Raw genomic sequence first — 5,394 nt, 5'->3', positions numbered from 1 at the left:
GAATGCGGTGTCCCCATCAATACGTTGACAGGGAACAACATCATGGAATGCCTGCATAGCAGAAAGATGCCATTCGAGTCTGAACCGACACTCCGAAGAGCATGTACCGAAGTAGACGAGAGGGAGAAGGGGAAAAGAGAGATTGTGTGTCCTCAACTTTAAAACCTTTTAAATGCTTTGGCGGGCTTTTGAAATTTACGGTTATAGCTGGGGGCACGCCGAGGTAGACAATGGGCACACAAAGGCGTTTTATTGGCATTTCATAAACTTTTGCATACATGGAGTCCAGCACTTCAATTGTATTCTATTATTACTGCTAAAATCTCAACTTATAACGTGACTTTTGTCTTTAAATGTGAATGAGTGCATCTCCTATGCCCATTCAGTCCATGTAATTGCTGCTGTATTGACACACTGCAGCTTTAGTACGCTGTGGGTTTATATTAAAGAAGGCAATAGCGCCGACCGCTTGATGTTCTCTCTGCCAAATCATAAATCTGTATACAAGGAACCTTCAATTATGTTCTGCGATCAAGGTATAACCGCTACTTGAATTTTGTCTTTGAATTAACGTGATAAATGCTTTCCTCAGCCTGATTTAATTTCTTCAATTACAGCCGAAACGACGCATTGCAATAAAAGAAAACCATGGGCGCATAGTAAAGTAACCAAGAGTGCCTACTGATTTGCTGCTCTCTCTGGATGGCTTAGTGGCTCTGAAAAGAGCCGTTGTGTTTCTCGGAGATAACGTGCTGGGCCGGGCGCGCTCCCCGCGGATCCGGCGGGCCAGCTGGATGTCTTTGGGCATGATGGTGACTCGCTTAGCGTGGATGGCACACAGGTTGGTGTCCTCAAACAGCCCCACCAGGTAAGCCTCGCTGGCCTCCTGCAGGGCCATCACGGCCGAGCCCTGGCAGCGCAGGTCGGTCTTGAAGTCCTGAGCGATCTCCCGCACCAGGCGCTGGAAGGGCAGTTTGCGGATCAGCAGCTCGATGGATTTCTGGTGGCGGCGGATCTCCCGCAGAGCCACCGTGCCGGGCCTGCAGCGATGAGGCTTCTTCACGCCGCCGGTGGCCGGACCGCTTTGGTCGCCAGCTGCTTGCGGGGAGCTTTCCCTCCGGTGGATTTGCGCGCTGTCTGCTTGGTTCTGGCCATTCTCTCCAACTCTCTGTAACACACTTTTGGTCGCCAGCTGCTTGCGGTACAGAAGCAGCAGTCGGCTCTGTTATTCGATCATCGCTGATCTGTTTCTCAAAACTGATATGCCTTCTCCCCTGATCTTTTGAACCTTTTTCTTGTGAATACCTGTCTATCTCGGTCATAAAACCAGTATGTGTAGTTGGCTGCCCATACCATAAATATGGTGGGAGAGAAGACGGACAGGTCGAGGAGGCGGGGATAGAGTTTTGGGGGGTGGGCTGGTCTTAGGCTGAGGCGTTAATGCCGACAACAGCCAAGTGAATGATCTGTTCTGCGTGTTCTCTCTCCTGGAACGCTGGGTACGAAATTAGTGTCTTTTCGAAAAGGATTGGTCCAAAATTAAAAGTCGTGAAGGATGTGAAATAACCAGCTGCAGTACGCTACACCCTCTCTTATGTGCTGCCTTCGCCGTGCTCAGGTCTCCGCTCTCAATCGGAGGATTTGGATGGCTCTGAAAAAAGCCTTTGGATTCGCTGGAAAAGGGTCGATTTGCTCAGCCGCCGAATCCATAGAGAGTACGGCCCTGGCGTTTTAGAGCATACACCACATCCATAGCAGTGACCGTCTTGCGCTTAGCGTGCTCAGTGTAGGTGACCGCATCCCTGATTACATTCTCCAGGAAAACCTTCAGCACCCCACAGGTCTCCTAATAGATCAAGCCCGAGATGCGCTTAACCCCACCACGGCGGGCCAGGCGCCGAATGGCTGGTTTCGTGATGCCCTGGATGTTATCACGGAGCACTTTGCGGTGCCGCTTCGCTCCGCCTTTTCCCAGGCCTTTGCCTCCTTTGCCTCTTCCAGACATCACGCTTCTTCACTCCAATCACTGCCGAATGAAAGTAGCGCTGCCTCACCTTCCTTTTTTATACAGCCCGCTCCGACCTGACTGAGAAACAGCTGACACAGAGTGAGAGGCGGCCCGGATAGTAAACAAAGTGACAGCAGAGAAATATCCAGCTCCGCCTCCAGCAAACTCCCGCCCCCAAATGGATCTGTAATTAAACCTTTTCTCCACAAGGGCAGTGAGCATGATGCCCGGCAGAAAACCTGCAGACTCGAGTTTCACGTTCAAAGATTGTAAAAACTGGACATTTTAAAAGCAATTGTATTACAATTAAGCACCCATGTCTCGGCCTTTCTTTAACAAGAAAACACGGCCGCTTCCATTTCAAGACGAGGATGGACATGTCGTCTGAGGAATGGGAGGGGGAGTTCAAATGGTTCGCGACTGGGAGGTGCAGTTGTTTGTTGCGAACCGAGCGTAAGTGTTCTGCAAAGCGGTCCCCGAGTCTCCGCTTGGTTTCCCCGATGTAGAGGAAGCCACACCGGGTACAGCGGATGCAGTATACCACATTGGCAGATGTGCAGGTGAACATCTGCTTGATGTGGAAAGTCTTCTTGGGGCCTGGGATGGGGGTGAGGGAGGAGGTATGGGGGCAGGTGTAGCACTTCCTGCGGTTGCAGGGAAAAGTGCCGGATGTGGTGGAGCTGGAGGGGAGTGTGGAGCGGACAAGGGAGTCACGGAGAGAGTTGTCCCTCCGGAAAGCAGATAAAGGTGGGGAGGGAAAGATGTCTTTGGTGGTGGCGGAAGTGTCGGAGGATGATGCGTTGGATCCGGAGGTTGGTGGGGTGGTACGTGAGGACGAGGGGGATTCTTTTTTGGTTTTTATTGCGTGGACGGGGTGTGAGGGATGAGGTGCGGGAGATGTGGGAGACACGGTTGAGGGCGTTCTCGAACACCGAGGAGGGGAAGTTACGGTCCTTGAAAAACGAGGACAACTGAGATGTACGGGAGTGGAATGCCTCATCCTGGGAGCAGATGCGGCGGAGGCGAAGGAATTGGGAATAGGGGATAGCATTTTTGCAGGAAGGTGGGTGGGAGGAGGAGTATTCTAGGTAGCTGTGGGAGTCGGTGGGCTTGAAATGAATATCGGTTTCGAGGTGGTTGCCCGATATGGAGACAGAGAGGTCCAGGAAGGGGAGAGAGGTGTTGGAGATGGTCCAGGTAAATTTAAGGTTGGGGTGGAAGGTGTTAGTGAAGTGTATGAACTGTTCGAGCTCCTCGTGGGAGCACGAGGCGGCACCGATACAGTCATCAATGTAACGGAGGAAGAGGTGGGGTTTAGGGCCGGTGTAGGTACGGAAGAGGGATTGTTCCACGTAACCTACAAAGAGGCAGGCGTAGCTTGGGCCCATGCGGGTACCCATGGCTACCCCCTTTGTCTGTAGGAAGTGGGAGGAATTGAAAGAGAAGTTGTTGAGTGTGAGGACGAGTTCGGCTAAGCGGATGAGGGTGTCAGTGGAGGGGGACTGGTCGGGCCTGCGGGACAGGAAGAAGCGGAGGGCCTTGAGGCCATCTGCATGGGGAATGCAGGTGTAGAGGGACTGGACGTCCATGGTAAAGATGAGGTGTTGGGGACCGGGGAATTGGAAGTTCTGGAGGAGGTGGAGGGCGTGGGTGGTGTCACGGACATAGGTAGGGAGTTCCTGGACCAAGGGGGAGAAAATGGAGTCGAGATAGTTGGAGATCAGTTCGGTGGGGCAGGAGCAGGCGGAGACAATGGGTCGACCAGGGCATTCAGGTTTGTGGATTTTGGGAAGGAGATAGAAGCGGGCAGTGCGAGGTTGGGGAACGATGAGGTTGGAGGCCGTGGGTGGGAGGTCACCTGAGGTGATGAGGTTGTGGATGGTTTGCGAGATGATGGTTTGGTGCTCAGGGGTGGGGTCATGATCAAGGGGGCGGTAGGAGGAGGTGTCGGAGAGTTGGCGTCCGGCCTCGGCGATGTAGAGGTCAGTGCGCCATACTACAACTGCACCTCCCTTGTCCGCGGGTTTTATGGTGAGGTTGGGATTGGAGCGGAGGGAGCGGAGGGCTGCACGTTCTGCAGGGGAGAGCTTGGAGTGGGTGAGAGGGGTGGAAAGGTTGAGGCGATTGATGTCTCGACGGCAGTTGGAGACGAAGAGGTCAAGGGAGGGTAGGATGCCTTGGGGTGGTGTGCAGGAGGAGGGGGTGTGTTGGAAGCGGGAGAAGGGGTCAGTAGAGGGAGGGTTAGGTTACAATATTCTTGTTTCTGGATTCAAATCATCTCATTGTAAAGGCTAACATAAATCTGCATTCTTCACCGCCTACTCTGCAGACAAGCTTACTTTCACAGGCTGGTGTCCTTTCTCAAATCTATAACCATTCAGATAATAAACTGGCTTCCTGTTTTTGCAACTAACTGGAAAACCTCAAAATTATCCACATTATATATTATCTACTATGTATTTGCCCATTCACGACTTGTTCAAATCACAAATTCGCTTGATGGAGTAGTTGTCCTCATTGTCAGCAATTGGTAGTAAACTCCTCCCAGTCATGAACAATACTGCCCCCTAAAAACATGGCGGCACCGCGTGCGCATTCCCCCAACAAACATTGCCGCCGCGCCTGCGCCCCACTGCCCGTCCTTTTCAAACAAAATGGCGGCCATGAATTCAACTTTAAACTCCGGCATTGGCGACAAACGGAAGCATTAGAAGGTCGTGCTGGGGTTTGCAGCTTACCGAACATGTTTACGAAGCTTTTCCGTCCATCTGCTGAATGCAGCGGCCCCGTCGTTCTGCCCGTTTGTTAACGGTCCTGGAGCCGCATGACACACCACTCCTCCAACGCCATCACTCCGCGCAATGTCCATTCACACATGGCACTGCGCCTGCGCACATTTTCCTGTTCCCTGACTAGGGGACATTTCCTCACACCCCGTCCACGCAATAAGAGCCAATAAAGAATCCCCCTCGTCCTCACGTACCACCCCACCAACCTCCAAATCCAACGCATCATCATCCAACACTTCCGCCATCTGCAATCCGACCCCACCACCAAAGACATCTTTCCTTCCCCACTCTTATCTGCTTTCCGGAGGGACAACCCAATGGGATTGGCAACCAAACAAGCTTCCGGCAGATATAATCATCAGTCACGCTGAAATTTTCCCTAACCTCCCATATGAGACAGGAAGAACACATCACTCTACTAAAGACCATCTCTGCACCTTAATATACAGACCCAGAAATTACCACAGTCTTGCTGCTCTGAAAACACTGCTCGAGGATATCTTAATACTTATCTTTTGTATTTCAAAAAAATTGAGACAGATCTGGGTAAAACCAAAGAAACCTCACCCTACCACTACTATAAATTTCCAAAAAAAA

The 5,394-nt window shown here is 51.8% G+C and overlaps 2 pseudogenes; both read right to left on the bottom strand.

The window, feature by feature from the left end:
• Positions 1-607: 607 nt before the first annotated feature.
• Positions 608-1,188, bottom strand: LOC109932325 (annotated as a pseudogene).
• Positions 1,189-1,262: 74 nt separating this feature from the next.
• On the bottom strand, positions 1,263-2,017 carry LOC109932328 (annotated as a pseudogene).
• Between the last annotated feature and the right edge of the window lie 3,377 nt (positions 2,018-5,394).

Source organism: Rhincodon typus, unplaced genomic scaffold (genome assembly GCF_021869965.1).
Source record: "Rhincodon typus isolate 14 unplaced genomic scaffold, sRhiTyp1.1 hic_rhity00010183, whole genome shotgun sequence".
NCBI lineage: Eukaryota > Metazoa > Chordata > Chondrichthyes > Orectolobiformes > Rhincodontidae > Rhincodon > Rhincodon typus.
Note: the sequence above shows the minus strand (reverse complement) of the source record. Positions and strands in the feature narration are given on the sequence as shown.